We start from the raw sequence: 19,282 nt of genomic DNA, 5'->3' as shown, positions 1-19,282 counted from the left end.
CTGACTCTCTCTCTGTCTCTGTCAAAAAATAAAAATATTGTGTAAGTTTGCACAGTGGCAGATGAGTACTGGAACTATGAGATGATTGTAAGGTATAAAATGCCAAACCACCATATTGTATGCCTAAAGCTAATATCACTAATATATCATAATAGTGTATACCAACTATATTTAAATCAAAAATTTTTTAAAGATCCAGAAAAGCAGAGCCCAGAAGCCCACAACAACCCAAGGCTTCAGTATTAAACTACCTGGCTTCAAGAGGAAGATGAAGGTACCACTAACCCCTTCTAAGTGTAGGATCCTTACTAACCAATCTAGTCTCAGGGGACCATCCCATTCTCCCAGTCCCAATGGCACTTCTCACAAGAACCAGAAAAATACAGAAAAGGTAGCGTTTCATTAATACGATCTAAAGCCATCTTGCATAGTCCCTGCTATCTGAAAATTCACAAGGTTAAAATTGCGGCAAAGCAGACAGCCACCATGGGCAATGAGATATGGCCATGATGGTGCAGAGATATTTGAGATATTTTCAGTTTGGGGTGGTTTGTTTGTTTTTTGGTAATGCTGTTGTAGTTTTTTGTTTGTTTTTAAAACAGCTGTCAGGGAAGGAGTCTTGTTAACACAGTTCATTTCTACACAGTGACAAAGTCAAAGGGAACGACAATGGCAGGACATGGGGAACACAACACTGCAGGGAAGATTCAAAAGTTACTTTTACTTTTGTAAAAACATCCTGTTTGAAGCTGCTTGCCACCTACGCCCCTGGAAAACATATGTACCTCTCAAGAATAGCTGATGTATGACCTCTTTAATGTTATTATTATGATATAGCATTAATGTAGTATTTACCATGTGCCAAGTTTTGTTAAACTCTGGGGTATGCTTTAAAAATAGTTTTTGTTAGGAAAGGAAAGATGACCCTTCTATCTCCTGCCTTCTCACCCAGACCATTTTTGTTTTATGTCACACTGTGACATTTTGGTGCTCGTGGGGGTTCTGCCTTCAAAGACAAACTCTCCTGGCTACTCTACAGAGCAGGCCATTGTCACCTGGGACTCACCCCTAAAGACCAAGAGCTCCCTGTGTCCATAGTCCAGACCCAGCTCTATAGCCACTCTTGGCTACAAAGCTTGTTGGTAGGCAGCTTCACTGTGTTCTGGTACAGATTAAATATATATTTTGATACACGCATGTTCTCAAAAGGTCAAATTTGGTGCCAGGTTTTATATACAGGTTGCCATAACTTGAATTACATCCTTGATGCAATGGAGGTTCTCTTTAAACTTGTTAATTTTTTAAAAAAGGAATAAAGTATTTTTAAAAATTTTTCTGTATCAGAGCCAGGATTCAAACCCAGTCAATGCTCTTAAACGCCAGACCATGCAGTTTTTACGGTCATATTCCCAAACAATTTTCCCATCTGCTTATAATCTGTGAGCAAAAATTTTCTCACACCCATAGAAATACAACTATGTATAATATATACCACCAATCGTCCTCCTTCTCCCTGCCCAGGGAATAATTCGTTGCCTCATCATGTCGCTCGGAGTTCAGCCTTGCTCTAATGGTGAGGAAGCTTCCTTCCGCCATCTGTTTTCTGTCTCTTTTATGGACTCTTCTCCCTTTATTCAGTCCTTCAGTGTGTTGGGTTCCTGGCATTCCATCGTTGACCCAATCTTCTTCCCACTTTCCATGCGTTCCTCCTTTCTCTGAGCTTCCACTCCCATCTCTTTGCTGATACCTTCCAGACCCAGGACTCTAGGCAACAACTCTCTCCTGAGCTTCAGATTATCTCCAGTGGTTGCCTCAGTTTATTCACGAGATTGTGAGCTCCTCACAGCTGAGGCCCATGCCTTATTTGTCATCAAGACTTGCACTGTAGAAAGCAGTTCATACATTTTCTAATAATATAATATAATATATGAATAAGTGAGTGAATAAATAAATAGATTCAGTTCATGTCTGTTGAATGAATAACAAATTAAGGTGAGAAGAAAAAAGACCTTCAAAAGGAGTAGTCATTGACAAGGTAGGTTCTGTCTTCTCATCTAGAATAAAATGTGCTGGTGAACAGCACAAGGACACTGTATTCCATAAGATAAAACAGATGTGCTAGAAATTGGCAAACACTAGATTTAAAAAAAATAGGCAGAATTTTTGATCCTCTAGTTAATGTACAAAAAAATACACTTTTTAGCATTTGCTAAGGGTATTTGAGTACATTTCTATTTGGGTTTGTTCATTTAATGCAAAGGTAGGCAACCTTTTTATACCTACCACCCACTTTTGTATCTCTGTTAGTAGTAAAATTTTCTAACCACCCACCAGTTCCACAGTAATGGTGATTTATAAAGTAGGGAAGTAACTTTACTTTATAGAATTTATAAAGCAGAGTTATAGCAAGTTAAAGCATATAATAATTACTTACCAATTACTTTATATTGGATTTTCGCTAAGTTTGGCAGAATAAATCTTTATAAAACAATTAGTATAGTTAAATCTATCTTTTTATTTCTACTTTGGTTGCTCCACTACCACCCACCATGAAAGCTGGAATGCCCACTAGTGGGCTGTAGGGACCAGGTTGACTACCACTGGTTTAATGCATACCAGTCATTCTGCGATTGAGAGGCTATGGATCAGTTGGGGGAAATGATGCTCTAGAACATCAGGGTTTCTTTTCTTTTTCTTCTTCTTATTATTATTAAGTGAGAGGAGGGGAGGCAGAGAGATCTCCACATAAGCCCCACCTGGGATCTACCCAGCAAGCCCCCTATGGGCTGATGCTTTGCCCATCTGGGGTGTTGCTCTGTTGCTCAGCAATTGAACTCTTCTTAGTGCCTGAGATGGAGGCCAGGGAGCTATCCTCAGTGCCTGAGGGCAACTTGCTCCAATTGAGCCATGGCTTCAGGAGGGGGCAGGGTGAGGGAGGGGAAGAGAGAGAGAGAGAGGGAGAAGTGAGAGAGGGAGGGTTAGAGAAGTAGATGGGCACTTCTCCTGTGTGCCCTGACTGAAAATCAAACCTGGGACATCTACACACTGGGCTGATACTCTACCACTGAGCCAACCAGCCAGGGCCCTAGAAGATCATTTTTGACCAGCCACACTTACTAGAAAATAACTTCAACAACTTCAAACCTAATTCAGTGGTAGTATTCAGGAACTCCTTTTTTTTTTTTTTTTTTTGTATTTTTCGAAAGTGAGAAGTGGGGAGGCAGACAGACAGACTCCTGCATGTGCCTGACTGGGATCCACTGGGCAGGCCCACAAGGGGGCAATGCTCTGCCCATCTGGGTAGCTGTTCTGTTGTGACCAGAGCCATTCTACTCCTGAGGCGGAGACCAGAGAACTATCCTTAGCGCCTGGGCCAACTTTTGCTCCATTGGAGCCTTGGCTGCGGGAGGGGAAGAGAGAGATCGAAAGGAGAGGGGGAGGGGTAGAGAAGCAGATAGGCACTTCTCCTGTGTGCCCTGACCAGGAATCGAACCCAGGACTTCCACACACCAAGTCAACACTCTACCACTGAGCCAACCAGCCAGGGCCTTCAGGAACTTTTAACCTTTTCTAAGAACAACTCAGTAGATTGAAGTAGACCACTTGGAGACAAAATCGACTTTGTGCTTGGCCTGGAGTGAACCACACCCTGGAGGGTGGGGAGAAGACATGACTATGTTTCAGGGTTACATGGGTTCTCTATCAATCAGGCCACCACTATTAGTCCATTTGCTATGTTGAATATCACTTTTTCCTGCCTCCCTATACAGAGTAACATATCAGTCATGAAGCCCACACACACTGGCTCTCAACTGAAACTTCTCTCTGGGGCCCTGGGGTGGGGGCGGCTTCTCATGCTACAGCAGCTGCAGGAAATGTGGAGTGACATCACCTCCCCGTAAGCCAAGAAGCCTCCACAAGGTCAGGGCTGGAGCAGCCATCTTGAGACAGAAAACACACAAATAATCCACTTCTTTCCGCCCTGGGGAGTGAGCTCACAACTCAGGGGATGCTCTATGTGTATGCCAGGTAATATGAAAATTATTGTCCTGGCACTTTGACACTGCAAGTGCTTCATGCAAAGGACACCACCCAGCCCATACCAGATGGTGGTGTGAAAGATGGACGTCCACCTCTAGACCTTCCCTTGCTTGAAGTTATAAGGCCTTTGGGGGAGAGACTCGCCAGTTTTCTTGGACTGAGTTGCAGGGATGTTGGGCCAATCACAATGGGATAGTTGCTGGTGTAGGGTGGGGATGGAGAAGAGCTTCTCTAGAGATTTCCCTACAAATAAAATTCTTGGCAATTGCCTCTCACTTCTATCATCAGCCATTATTCCCTGGGTCATGGAGAATTCTGCATTGTCAGTCATACATGGGAACACAGGGAGGAGTTAAAGGAAAGCTGACTGGCTCACTGAAAGATAAGCAGAGCCATATAGAAGGGGAGAGAAGAGCCCAATATGATTTGGACAACCTGACACCTAACCTGAGCTCCCCCATTCCCTACTCAGCTTTGTCCAGAGCCAAGAAGTAAAGTTCAAAATCAGACTATATTTTAGTTCCATGAAAAATGAGCTTTTCTCTTGTTGTTGGTCAACTGCTGGTACCGTTGGCCTGACGGTACCTTACTTTCTCATCACAGATCGGACATGGGCATGAAAAGAACCAGTGTGTTTATTATTCCTCAGAAGAAAAGGTTCTAGTCTAATGCCAATGTTCTAATTAGCTGTCATTTCCTTATACGAATACTTTGAGGCTAAACCTTTTTTATGACAGAAAGTGTGTGTTTATCTGCCTGATGAGACAAAGTCTCAGGGACCCCTACATGAGTACCACAGAAATAGGAACACTTCAAAGGAAGAAGTCCCTTCAAACTTTGAATACTAGCACCTAATCAAATGACTGAGCTAGCTAGTTAAAGAAAGGAAGAGGATGAGGAAGACAGGAACGGAGAGAAAGGAGGCAGAGTAGCAAGAGGGAGGGAGAAAGAATGGGAAGGAAGGAGGGAAGGAAGGAGAAACTTGGGACTAGTCAAGAGCCCATTAGAGTCATGGAAATAATGAAACCTGATTCTTCTAAAAATGCAAGAGAATGAAAAAGGCTCTCTTGCTTCACCCTGATTAGTGTCCTGGCCCAGGCAGCCTCAAAACTGAGGAGTCCGATAGCCTGTGTGTCCAGGGATACCCTGCAAGTGTAGCTGCTCTGAGCCCCTGCAGCGCCTGCTGTGGGTTCTTAGACCACCCCTGCTGCCGGTCAGGAGTGGCCCTCTGGTTCACGCCAAGGCCAACCTTCTCAGAATTTAATGATTGATTCTAAGAAGAATGGAGGAGGCCCAACAGAGGTGGATTAAGGTCGATTGAGGTCCCAGGCGCAGAAAAAAATAATGGGCCCTTTAAAAAGGAGAGAGAGACAGAAAATAAAAATACCATGTTAACCATATTTTTAAATAAATAAAAAAATATTTTGTACTATTAATGTTAAAATTGCACATATGAAACCAAACGTGGTGTCATTAGGAAAAAGTGTAAAGTTGGGGTTTTGCAGAGTCCTTCAGGAGCTGGGGCCCAGGGCGCATCCCTGGTACACCAGCCATTAAATCTGCCTCTGGGCCCAAGGTTTAAATCCTGACTCCAAACACCATATGCCATAAATTTACTTTTCCTCTTGGGGCTTAGCATGCCCTTCAGGAAACTGCGGAGGAAAGTGACCACCGGCTGAGGGTTCCTGCACCGGGTGGGACCCAGTCCTTTCACGGCACACTAATATCTGCCAAAGTAGAGGTTAATGCCTGAACCTGGACACAAAAGCTAACAGAACTGGGAGGGACCTCATCCTTAGCCTAAATGGGGCCAGCACTGCCTCACCTGCCCCAATGCCTTCATCTGTACCCATCATGCTCGGCCCTCCACCAGCTCATCCATGATGTAGTCATCCCTAGACGTTCAGTCCACCGCCTCGCCTTGTGAAGACTCCAGGTTTCCCCTACACTTTTCACAACCCAAACAGAAAAAACAACAGCTCCATTCCCAGGAGTTCATTCTGCTCCTGACTTGAAAGGGAATATGAGCAACCATGGTTTCAATGGAGCAAGAAAGGCATATGCCTTGGAGCCAAGCTCAGGGTCTGCACTTACTTCCTGTTGACTTTGGGAAAGGAACTCAACCTCTCTGAGACTCAGTATCCCCATGTGCGAAGTAGTGATTACAATAACAATGTTGCTATAAAGATTAAACTGTATCATCCCTCTAAGAGTAGAATCTATTTTATCCAACAATGTTTAGCCTGCAGCGAGCGCTGTAGTTATCAAATACATTCAAAAGGCTCAGCACAGTGTATCACACGTGGAAGGCTGCAGTCAGTGGGTAGTATTATCTTTCTTATCATTACTTTCTGCCTCTCCTCACACGGAGGAGCTTATTTTGGCGGTTGTATCAGTCAGGGGCCTGGCAGGAAACAGATGGAGCATTCCAAGGAACGTTCAGAGCGGAGCAGCGTAGGAGCGGGGTTAAGGGGAACCGGCAGGGAATAGTTCAACACTTCCAACCTAACAACAACAGAAAGATGTCACTTTTCTTCGACCTGAAGGGTCACAAGGGGGAGCTGCTACCAGAACTCTGAAAGAGAACCATAGCTGAGAGGGCAGCTCCAGAGAAGCTAAGACCTTCAGTAGAGGAGTGGAGCTTGGAAGAAAAGCGGAGACTGAGGGCCCCACCCATTTTATCCTTCCACCCTCTGATCTCCTGCTGATGCCTCCAAAGGCCAAAGACAGTGCTCCCTGACAAGGTCTGTGCACGGGTCCGCTTCCACAGAGCCAAGGGGACAGGGTGGGGCTGTATCTGCTGGTATAAATGGAGCGCATCCGGGACAACCATGAAATAGCCAAAGGGTTTATGCTCATATCCATCTTTTCTAGTCTGCATAGGCGCAGCCACAGATTTACACCACAAAGGAGAAGATCCTTTCCAAAAACACTAGGCCAACAGGACAGTTGGAAATTTCACCTTGTATTTCTGTCTTGTATTTGGGGAGTCTAAATAGCTGGGCCCACCTGCCCTCTAGGATGGCTTCCACAGCCATCCCACACCTTTGCTGTCCTTCCTCAGACTATCAATTTCCACATACAAAGTCCAGCAATGGTTACATACACTTACAGTGCTTTGAAAAAAAGTAAAAGTGAATCATGAATCCAGACTTGTATAAACTATAGGTAAATTTTTTTAATGTTTGCAATACTTATGTAATTTTTAATAAAAATTACTCCACTACTACTATATGTAATGTTTCAAATCTACCCACATTTATAATACTATCTTTGTACAGCATATTGTATTAGTAACAAGTCTGAAACATACCCACGAACTGAAGAACTACATTAGTTCACTCCTGAACTGCTGGCATGACTGCGGTGGGGAGAAGCCGCGTGAGGCTGGCTGCGCTTTCCCAGCGCTGCGTGGCGAGGCAGGCGGACGTCCTGGCCCCTGGCAACCAGCCCACCACCCAGCAGCTGCCAGCAGGCCCAAGGCCTCCTCTGGACATGAAACACAGTGCTGAGAGCTGAACACGCAGCCCTTTTCAAAGTCAGCATTATCTGTTAAGTATATTCAAAGATGCCTACAGTAAAATGATAACTCTGTTAAAATGAAAGTACACCCATAGTGAGACTCGGTCAGGTCTGCACAGACCCTGCTGTGTTGGCTACCTGGCCCTAAGAAAATGGCAGTGTTTAGAAATGAATGGTGGCAACAAAGGTGATAAGGAGAACCAAGAAGTATGCAGCATTGAGACATTAAGTGCTTCACAGAAGTTATCTCAGCCCCACCTCCTCCAAGTCAGCATGTGTTGTCCATTTTATTTTATAGATTGGGAAACAAATCCAAGTGATATCATTACTTGCCCAAGATAACAAAACTGGTCAGTGGGATAGCTGGGATTGGAATCTAAGTGATCTCACTCCAGACTGTACTTTAACCATTGGGCAATTCTGCTTTTGGTTATAGTCCTTAAATACTCACAAAGGCGAAAAAAAATAGAACATGCACTTTTCAGGTTAAATAGCTTTCTTCAGAGAGTGAGATAAGGAGTGAGTTTTTCCCTCTACTTATTTTGTTCTTTTCCTGATTTTATTTAGGAATCAATAGTATATTAATTTCATAAAGAAAAATATAAATTTTATGTCAAAAAAGTATTAGGGGACTGGTTCTATACTGGAAGGATGAGTACCCTGAACCCATTCCTCCCTCAGGTTACTACTACAAACCCTGTGCAGACCAGAGGCCAAAAAAAGACCCACACATACATGACCAACTGATTTTCAACAAATGCACCAAGGCAATTCAATGGCTTCTCCAACAAATGGTACTGAATTGACTGGATTTCCATATGAGGGACAAAAATAAGGATTAACCCCTAGCTCTCACCGTACACAAAATATAACTTGAAATAAGACATAGACTTCCATGAGAAATCTAAAAGTATAAAACTTTTAAAAGATAAAGGAGAAAAGCTTGGTGAGCTAGGAGTAGGCAAAGTTTTCTCAGATAGAAATTGATCAGAGACAATCTGAAAAATGTTTTCAGATCAGTGCCACTTCATCAAAATTTGAAACTTTTACTCTTTGAAAAATATCAAGAAAACATACATGCAAACCACTATCTGGGAGATAATACTCAAAGTACTCATATCCAGAATGTATAAAGGACTCGTACAACTCAATAAGACCAAGACAAACAACCTATTCTCCTTAATGGGCAAAAATATGAACAGATAATGTCAAACAAGAGGAAATGAGTAGGATCAAAAAGACATATAAAGCCCTGGCCGATTGGCTCAGTGGTAGAGCGTCGGCCTGGCGTGCAGAAGTCCCGGGTTCAATTCCCGGCCAGGGCACACAGGAGAAGTGCCCATCTGCTTCTCCACCCCTCCCCCTCTCCTTCCTCTCTGTCTCTCTCTTCCCCTCCCACAGCCAAGGCTTCATTGGAGCAAAGTTGACCCAGGCGCTGGGGGTGGCTCCATGGCCTCTGCCTCAGGCGCTAGAATGGCTCTGGTTGCAACAGAGCGATGCCCCAGATGGGCAGAGCATCACCCCCTGGTGGGCATGCCAGGTGGATCCTGCGGTCAGGTGCATGCGGAGTCTGTCTGACTGCCTCCCCGTTTCCAACTTTAGAAAAATACAAGAAAAAAAAAAGACATGTAAAAATGCTCAATATGCCTGACCAGGCAGTGGCGCAGTGGATAGAGCATCGGACTGGGACACAGAGGACTCAGGTTTGAAACTCCGAGGTCGCTTGAGAGTGGGCTCATCCAGCTTGAGCTTAGGGTCATCCGACTTAGGCACAGGCTCACCAGCTTGAGTACAGGGTCACTGGCTTGAGAATGGGATCACAGACATGACCCCAAGGTCGCTGGCTTGAGCCCAAGGTCTCTGGCTTAAGCAAGGGGTCACTTGCTCCACTGTAGCCCCGCCCCACCCTTCAAGGCACATATGAGAAAGCAATCATTGAACAACTAAGGTGTTGCAACAAAGACTTGATGCTTCTCATCTCTCTCCCTTCCTGTCTATCTGTCTCTGTCTGTCCCTCTGTCTGTAAAAAAAATAATAATAATGCTCAATATCACTTATTAATCATCAGGGAATTGTGAATTAAAACCACAACAAAATATCGCTATGCATACACTAAAATGGTTTAAATTAATAAGTCTGACCATACCAAGTACTGGTGACCATGCAGAATAACTGGGATTCTCATAAACCAGTGGTGGAGAGAGAAAATAATGCATTTTTTTTTTAAGTTTGGCAGGTTTTTAAAAGGTTAAGCATAAAGCTACCAAACAGTGCAGTTATTCCACACCTAGGTATATATCCAAGATAAATGAAAGTATGTCCCCATGAATACTTATATATGAAAGTCTGTAGCAGCTTTATATGTAATAGCCAAAAATTAGAAAGAACCCAAATGTCCACCAACAGGTAAGAATAAACAAGTTGTGGTGCATCAATCCAATGAAACATTACACAGCAATAAAACGGATCAAAATACCGATACATGCAACATTAAGGATGAATCTCGAAATCACTACTTTGTGTAAAGGAAGACAAACTTTCCTCAAGAAAGTTTACATACATATACGGTACTTCATTTATATAAAATTCTAGAAAATGCAAACTACCATAAAGTGACAAAAACAGGTCAGTGCATGCCTAGAAATGGGTGTGAGGGAGGGAGGGGTGACCAAGGGGCACGAGGGAGCTTTTGTGCGGGATAGAAACGTGTGTCGTCTGACTGCAGTGATAGCTGCATGCACACAGGTGACCCCTGGGCAACACAGGTTTGAACTGCGTGGGTCTGCTTATATGTGGATTTTTTTCCAATGAATACTATAAGTGCATTTTCTTTTCCATATGACTTTCTTAATAACATTTTATCTAGCTTACTTTATTATAGGAATACATATATGTAAGAATTTTTATAAGAATACATATATAACATATAAAATGGGTTAATCAAATGTTCTTGTTATTGATAAGGTTTTCAATCAACACTGGTTCTTATTAGATATGTTTTGGGGGAGTTCAAAGTTATCATGGATTTTCTTTTTTTTTTTTTTTTTTTTTTTGTATTTTTCTGAAGCTGGAAACGGGGAGAGACAGTCAGACAGACTCCCGCATGCGCCCGACCGGGATCCACCCGGCACGCCCACCAAGGGCGAAGCTCTGCTCACCAGGGGGCGATGCTCTGCCCCTCCGGGGCGTCGCTCTGCCGCGACCAGAGCCACTCTAGTGCCTGGGGCAGAGGCCAAGGAGCCATCCCCAGCGCCTGGGCCATCTTTGCTCCAATGGAGCCTCCGCTGCGGGAGGGGAAGAGAGAGACAGAGGGGAAGGAGGGGGGGAGTGGAGAAGCAAATGGGCGCTTCTCCTATGTGCCGTGGCCGGGAATTGAACCCGGGTCTCCCGCACGCCAGGTCGACGCTCTACCGCTGAGCCAACCGGCCAGGGCGTTATCATGGATTTTCAACTGCACAAGGGGTCAGGACCCCTAACCCCTGCGTTGTGTTCAAGGGTCAATTGTATGTACATGCCAAAGTTCATCAAACTGCACATTAAATATTTACACTTTGTTATACTTCAGCAAAGTTGCTTGAAAAAAAATAACAAATAAAAAACACCTCTCTTGGCCCTGGCCGGTTGGCTCAGTGGTAAGAGTGTCAGCCCAGCATGTGGAAGTCCCAGGTTTGATTCCCAGTCAGGGCACACAGGAGAAGCACTCATCTGCTTCTCCACCCTTCCCCCTCTACTTCCTCTCTCTCTCTCTCTCTCTCTCTCTCTCTCTCTCTCTCTCTTCCCCTCTCGCAGCCAAGGCTCCATTGGAGCAAGGTTGGCCCGGGCACTGAGGATGGCTCCATGCCCTCTGCCTCAGGCACTAGAACAACTCCGGCCACAGCGGAGCAATGCCCCAGGTGGGCAGAGCATCGCCCCCTGGTGGGCATGCCGGGTGGATCCCGGTCGGGCGCATGTGGGAGTCTATTTGCTGCCCCACTTCTAACTTTGGAAAAATACAAAAAAAAAAGAAACCACCTCTATTGCTGATCTCCTGGTCTTGGGAACCAGACATCAAGGGTAGCACCAGCAGGAGCTCACTGGTTTGCTCTTCCTCCTCCTACAGCAGCCTCTGGGCTTGCTATGGCTGTTCTGACTCACCATTCCATGCAGACCCTTTTATCTTGCTGTTTGCCTTACAACTTAGTCTTTCATTTGGATAGCCCTTTGATTTTTTTCTAAAGGTTTTACTGCAGTTTGGTCACATGCATGCATTTGACTTAAGAGTTTAACTATAGACTGGAGGCAATAAAGGCAAGCAATTACAGTATTTATAAGTAAGAAACAATGTACATGGTGCAGGTGATTATGACAGCCTGAGTCTGAGATGGGAGAAGTGGCTGTTTTCTTCCTCCAGGTTGTCCACACATCTCTCATTTTAGGAGAACAGCACCATTTAAAGTAGAATTCTAGGGGGAGGGGGGATGCATTCGAGGTGACACTAGAATCTACGTAAACACAATAAATTAAAATTAATTTTTAAAAAGCTGATTGAGACCCTCAGAAGCCCACCCCAAAAAAATAAAGTGGAATTCTAGTGTTTAAAACACAGTTTTTTCAACACAGCCTCTCAAACCAACTGATTCATCTCACACTCAACAAAAGAAACAATGACCTTTCCCAGAACTGGAGAAAATACTAATTGTGTAAGAATCTCCCTAGTCATAAGGATATTTTGCCGTACTTGGTTTTCATCATGGGCTGACTCTAGGACCCTTGTGTAATAGGAAATTTTATTGTATCTTTTTTGATTTTCAGAACAATGCCATGAAGTGGCAGGAGCAATATTATTACCCACATCTGACAGAAGAGGAAGCCGGCCTGAGAGCGATTATGACTTGCTAGTTACAGAGCTAATAAGAGACAGCCTCATTCCGTGTCTTCAGACAGCATGTCTGGGTCTCCTTAAACCATATCACCACCTTCACATGTTGCCATTTTGCTTATCAGACAAAACTATTACTTATGGCCTGGATTTGCCCTGAGTCTGAAGGAGAATTCTCATAGCAATTCTAAATTATTTTCACAATGTGAGCAGAAGTTCCCATGAATAACTCCTGGCTCTTCATTTTATCTTCCCTCTTAAATAAGATGGAAATTACATTAAGCCAAACAGGGTAGCTTTGTGATTCTTACCTGCCAATCATAATCAATATTTACTTAATTCACAATCAAGCTGTCAGTTATCTGAGCTTTGTGAAGATGGGACACAGATGAGGCCAAATTAGAATGATATAATTCCACAAACTCAGAGGAACCAACATCCTGGGCAAGTCTCTAATTTCCTCAGATTTACTCAGACCCTTCCCTTTGGAAGGGTCTGGTGTATATTTAAACCCACCATGTGCCAGGCATGCCCCAGACAGCAATATATATTTTGTTTCCTATAAGAAAACACAGGAGTTTAGCATGGTCAGTTCACACATGCAGCTTCACAAATTGGGTAGGAATCTCCATTACCCTGAGCTGAGACTGAAGAGTTTCCCTGAGCTCCTGTGTGCACTTACTCACTCATGCACTCACTAAACTCAGCCGCAGCTAGAGAGCAGCTCTGAGAATCAGGGGAAATCAGAGCGCTCTCCTGGGAAATCTAACAGAAACAGGAGATGTGATGATTGAAAGATATACACAGCACAGAATGCTAATGTCCCCTGTCAGCTCTTGCAGGCATCTCAGGGGGAGAAGGGAACCTCTGTAACCCGATGAGGGCAATTTGTTTACAAAGTCTTGTCCAATAGGCACCAGGCCCAAGACTTGGTTTGTGGATTTTGTTTGGTCGCATCATTGTCTTTTTAAATCTGCCCATGCTTCCAATCTCCTTTTATCTGACCCAGTAGCAAACCAGGCCTATAACAAACAGGCCACTAATGCTCTGGGATAAAGGAATATCAGGAAAGGAAACAAGTTTGCTCTCTCCTATCGCGTTCCTTTCCTTAAGGAAAAAAAGTATGAGAGGAAGACTAAAAACTAGACACCAAAAATTTCCAACAACATTTCTCCGGCCAGCTCCTGCCAAGGATCACTGGCTTTAAAACGCTCTCCAGGACAGCTCAGGACAGCTGTACACAACCCGGATCTGGGCAAAGCTACCACTGCATTTTTTCAGCTGTTTTCCAGCTGCCTGAAAAGGGCATGGAGTGAAATGCAAAACACTCAGTGGCCTTGGCCAGGTGGGAAGAGCAGAGGGAAAGATAGAGCAGTATTGTTTTTTTCTCGTGTGTTTTAAAAAGGAAAGGAAATTTTTTTAAAAAAGTCTTTCTCTCAAGTATAGACTGCTGGGTTCCTCACAGAGCCTTGGAGGCAGAATTTTTGGAGATGGTGTTGAATGGGGGCAATTGGCACCAGGTTTGAATTACTAAAGGCCATGCATCACAAGACCTCCAGTCACTTGTAAAAGTAGTTCAAGGTCAGCTTCATTTTATCGAATGCACTGCACTCACCGGGGTCTTGGCGTTCAATATGTAGATAGAGAAACTAAGGCACAAATACAGCTCAGCGTTTCTCTGGTGTCGATCCCAGAGCCAAGACAAGACTCCGAGCCTTCTAGGCTGCCCAGATGGCTGACTTGTAAGCATCCTGCCCCAGAAACAAACTGAGGGGGAGAAATACAGTGTGTCTGTAAAGTCATGGTGCACTTTGACCGGTCACAGGAAAGCAACAAAAGACGATAGAAATGTGAAATCTGCACCAAATAAAAGGAAAACCCTCCCAGTTGCTGTAGGATGATGTGGCAGCATGTGCAGATGATGACGTAACACCGTGTATACAGCAGAGCAGCCCACGGCCATGCCAGTCGAGATGTGGACGGTACAGAGGAAAGTTCAGCGTGTTCTGTGGTTCGCTAAATTCGAATCTGTGACCAAAGTGCAATGTGAATATCGGCGCATTTATAACAAAGCACCACCACATAGGAATAACATTAATCAGTGGGATAAGCAGTTGAAGGAAACCGGCAGTTTGGTGGAGAAACCCCGTTCTGGTAGGCTTTCAGTCAGTGACGAGTCTGTAGAGGCTATACGGGATAGCTACCTAAGGAGCCCTAAAAAATCTGTGCGTGAGCCCACATCGAACTGCACTGAATAGGTATGACACTGGGGAGTTTTCCTTTTATTTGGTGCAGATTTCACATTTCTATCGTCTTTTGTTGCTTTCCTGTGACCGGTCAAAAGTGCACCATGACTTTACAGACACACTGTAGCCTATACAGGACTATTTGGTATTTGAGAGGTAAACTATTCCTGATCTATTCCCATAGTAACCCATTTTTAGTCGTTTTGTTATTTGTTAAGCAAGAATTTTTAATCCCACTCCCTGCTCAGGTGTATATCAACATGGGGCTCTAGGTAGCGAGTGAGACTGTCTCACCAAGAGCAGCCTCACCGCTGAGCAGCTTTACTAGGCTCCACCCCCTCACCCGATAATCAGCTAGTAAATGTGGCAGTCAGGGGTTCCTGAGTGTTGAAGAGCCACTGGGTGAAACACTTTCACTAGGTTTCATTATAGTTCAGTAAGGAGTTCACTTCTTCCTCATGTCTGGGTCTGGGCTGGTCTGTTTTGCCACTTACTGTAGAAGATAGGAGAGCCAGCCAGTACCTCTCTGCAGCACCTCCTACCAGCTCCCAGCCACCAGCCCGTGGGCAGCAGTCAGAGCTCCTGGCCAGGTGTCCTCCCACCACCAGTGGGCAGGAGTGAGGAGCAGGTGCCTGTTTCATGGCAGCATTGTCCATTGTCTGAATTTCATCTGCCTGCTGTCTCACAGAACTTATTTATAATATATAAGGTCTAGTGGCAGCATTACCAAATAAGGCTGGCAAGTGAACTCAAGAATTGTGCATGTGTGTGTGTGTGTGTGTTCCTTCTATTTAATTGAGATCTCTAATGTCTTGAGAAGAAAAGATAACTTTTGTAATACAGGTTGCATTGGATTATGGAAGGTCTATTTATAAATTTATGCATTAATACATTTTCCTCTGAGTCCCCAAACCCCAAATACCTGGGAAACTTAGCCACCCTTGGTAAGTTCATCATAGCATAGCCTCAGAGCTTGGATTTTGTCTTATAAGAATATTCTTCCATTTGATGAACTTATTTAAATGTGACTATGGTAACAATGGGGGGGGGAAGAGCCATTTACAAATTCTCTTTGTGAGAGATACAAGTTTACTGCCTTTAAATGAATAGTGTCTCTTGCTGAGTTAAGAAACAAAGGGTTTTCCAGCAAAATATCTACTGTTCTGAATTCTTTTAAATGTATTCAATACTCACCTCTATGCTATGTCTGTTTCCAATGACTAAATAAAAAGACATTTTTGGTTCTTGGGCCAGTGAATGTGACAGCTGAATGCTAAATCAGGAAGAAAGATATATTATTATTAGAGAGGTACAGTGTCCAATTCCTCAGGTTTTAAATGAATGTTTACACGTGTTTGGAGGCAAGCAATGGGCTTGCAGTCTGATTCGAGACCGCACACATAACCATTCCACCTAGCACATGCTTTTCACAAATCATGTTGCTCTTTAAGTTAGTACCCCTCCCTGTTTACTCTTTCTCATCAAAGACTACTATTTCTGAATCTTTATCAACAACAATAAATAATGACTGTGCTCCCATGTTTGCAGGACCTGTGCTAGACTCTGGGGTGCAGAAATAAGAAGACAGGCCTCGAGCCAGCGACAGTACAGAATAGCTGTCCAAATAGACAACCTGCAGTGCAGGGCAGCCTAGGCCAAGGGCACAGGTGAGGCGCAGGCAGAGATCCAACCGGGAGGGCTGAGGCCTTCCCAGAGGCTTGTGAGAGGAACTCCGCGCCCTGAAAAGAGAGAGAAGTGCTGACAAAGGACAGAAAAGCAGAAGAGACACGTGTTTGGGGCGCTGGTCTCACGATTTGAACAAAGGCAACAGTTGGAACGCAGAGTGGATGAGGAAATGAAGCAGACCAGTAAGCAGGATGAAGGAATTTGCAAAGGACAGACCTGGGAGGTAAAGGCAAAAAGGCAATGAAGACACAACCTGCAGAAGTCTTGAAAGCTAGGTTTGTGTGCCGCAAGTATAAACCAGATGCCACTTTATTAAACTTTCATCAGCCTTCTATCAGCATTAAACAGGAAATCTTAGTGGACTGTTTCATTTCTTTGGGGTTTTTTGTTTCTGGTGCCTTTACTGCTCACAGGCTTTACATTTAGGCCTCTAAAATTTGAGCTCGATATGGTCAGCATTAAGGAAAAAAAAAACAGAAGAAATTACAGGTTGTGTAGCTGAGATAAAGAATAGAATAGAAGCCCTGGCCAGTTGACTCAGTGGTAGAGCATCGGCCTGGAGTGCAGAAGTCCCGGGTTCAATTCCTGGCCAGGGCACACAGGAGAAGCGCCCATCTGCTTCTCCACCCCTCCCCCTCTCCTTCCTCTCTGTCTCTCTCTTCCCCTTCCACAGCCGAGGCTCCATTGGAGCGAAGATGGCCTGGGCACTGGGGATGGCTCCTTGGCCTCTGCCCCAGGCGCTAGAGTGGCTCTGGTCGCGACAGAGCGACACCCCGGAGGGTCAGAGCATCGTCCCTGGTGGGCAGAGCGTCACCCCCTGGTGGACGTGCCGGGTGGATCCCAGTCGGGCGCATGTGGGAGTCTGTCTGACTGTCTCTCCTCGTTTCCAACTTCAGAAAAATACAAAAAAAAAAATAGAATAGAAATTCCAAATCCTTAGTCATATTATTAAGCAGCAACACAACTCCCAGAAACAGGTCAATAAAAAAAACAGTAATTGAATACTTTCCTTGACCACATAGAGGACCCGATCCAATTCTGGCTCTATATTTGGTTGGTGTTTTTCCTGACAGTCTGTTTTTAACTGGTCACTTTATTCTGATCTTGAAAGAAATATCTGGTGGATTAGGCACCTCCGTGTGTGTGTGTGTGTGTGTGTGTGTGTGTGTGTGTGTGTGAGAGAGAGAGAGAGAGAGAAGGAGAGAGAGAGAAAATAGCTCACCTATATTCCCAGAGAATTCAATAATTCACAAAGTGCGTAGGTGTGTCCCATTGGCTCAGCACTATGGTCCCACAGGGTAGGTGACCTGTCAAGTGTAGGTCTCAACTCCCCAGATCAGTGGGGACTATGCAAGGTCTTGATCAAAATCCCACCTTTTTCTCTACACAGCTTATTCCTAATATTGCCATTCACTTCTTTAAACTTTGAGAACTTTGGGTTTTTCCAGACCACTTTTTATATCATACCTACCCCACAGAAGAAAATGTTATGCCTTGTTTTCTGTGACCACCAGCTGGTCAGAGCTAATGTTTACTACCCTAAATCTTCTTTTTAATCCTCCACAGCTGCCCTAGAATATAGGAACTGCTATCTGATTTGATAAATGGGAAATCAGGTTGAAAGGGATCAAGCATTTTGACCAAGCTCAAATCAACCAGTCATTGACGAAGTAGAAGTTCCGAAGCCTGCGATTATGCTATCAGAAACCGCCCGGGCGATAGGGAAGAGGGGCGACAGGGAAGCCGTGATTGTCAAGGCCTGGTTGCCGGCTCCCAGAGGATTCCTGAGAACTCCAGCTTCCCGATGGATCCAGAGCATCAGGAGCTGAAACACAGACTGGGGTATCTCCATTTTTACAGCCTCTTCAGAAGATCTGTGCCAGTTACTAAGATCAGGAAATGCTGGCAGGAGGCAAGGTCAGGGAATGGTATAGCTTGACCTGAGAGACGTGGGGCAAATCTATGGAAGTAGTGGGGAAAACTGTAGGTTAGGGCCGGTGCTGGGAAACTCTGAATGGGGACTCGAGGGACTCAGCCTGGAGGTTTCCATGTGTTAGGGAAAAAGATCACTAAAGCAGAAGGTGATTGACCTGGCAATCAACAAACCCAGCTGCCTCGTTTTAATTCCTCTACAGAGAAAGGAGACCAGACTCTCAAGGCAGATCCAGGTCCTGTTCCAAGTTCTGCCTCTAACTTACTCTATGGCCCTGGGACCTCATTTGAGCATCAGCAAATCAAGCAGTGGGGCCACATGATTGCTAACGTGTCAGCTGATATTTCTCTGAGCTTCCCAGCTTTTCTTCCTTTAGCTTGAAAGTCTCTATCAATGGTTTTAGCTTTTACTTTCTCCTCCAGCAAAATGCAGCAGGAACATTTTTGAAAGGCTCAGAAGCCACAGAAATACTGTGAAGAAAAGTAGCATAAGCCCAGATCCTGTAGGTTGCTGGGCGCCCCCGAAGGTGTGCCCCGCACCCGCCCCGTAAGGCTGGATATGGCTGCATAGTCAGCATACCCGAGGGCACCCCAGGTCTGGCACCGTCCCTAGGGAGAGAATTTACAAAGTCCACATTTCAATAATGCCCTGACCTTGATAAAGCCCTTGTATAATATGTAGTTAGGCTGCTCTACGTCATGCTGCCACTTAGCACCCATCTGGGTGGCTGCAGAAAGCTGAGGAAGCTCCGCTTGGGACACGTGGGCAAGCAGAGGACTGGGGCCTGTGGTCCCACCAGCTCGGTTTAGAAATGGGAGGGGCCTGATTCGATTGAGGCAGAACCTAGATTAAGTGGAAATTCATTGCAAGCCAAAATAATGATAAATAATTTTCATTTCGTGGATAGGCCTGGAACCATATATCCTCCTTGAAATGGAAGGAGACATTTCCTTCCTAGTCCCTCCTAGATTACTTTGTCCAACACACAGGAAAGGC

Source organism: Saccopteryx bilineata, chromosome 4 (genome assembly GCF_036850765.1).
Source record: "Saccopteryx bilineata isolate mSacBil1 chromosome 4, mSacBil1_pri_phased_curated, whole genome shotgun sequence".
NCBI classification, from domain to species: Eukaryota; Metazoa; Chordata; class Mammalia; order Chiroptera; family Emballonuridae; genus Saccopteryx; species Saccopteryx bilineata.
The sequence above is the reverse complement of the archived record's forward strand: the minus strand, read 5'-3'. Positions refer to the sequence as shown.